Below are 281 nucleotides of genomic sequence, written 5' to 3'. Positions count from 1 at the left end.
ATGGTCCTTTTTTTTTTTTTTTTTTGATGTATGCCGCAAATCAGTTTCATTTACCAAAATCTGTTGTTAGCTGACCTGTTTCCGGCTTCAACATTTTTGCTTGACAAAATGGCTCATGCAAATTAAAGGGACAGTTCACCCAAACATTTTAATTCTGTCATCATTTACTCAGCCTCAAGTTGTTCCAAATCTGTCTGAATTTCTGTCTTCTGTTGAACATAAAAAGACGTTCTGAAGAACGTTGTTGGTTCCCATTGACTTCCATAGTATGGAAAAGAAAT

This window comes from Sinocyclocheilus anshuiensis, unplaced genomic scaffold (genome assembly GCF_001515605.1).
Source record: "Sinocyclocheilus anshuiensis isolate Anshui unplaced genomic scaffold, SAMN03320099.WGS_v1.1 scaffold457, whole genome shotgun sequence".
Taxonomy (NCBI): Eukaryota; Metazoa; Chordata; class Actinopteri; order Cypriniformes; family Cyprinidae; genus Sinocyclocheilus; species Sinocyclocheilus anshuiensis.
Note: the sequence above shows the minus strand (reverse complement) of the source record.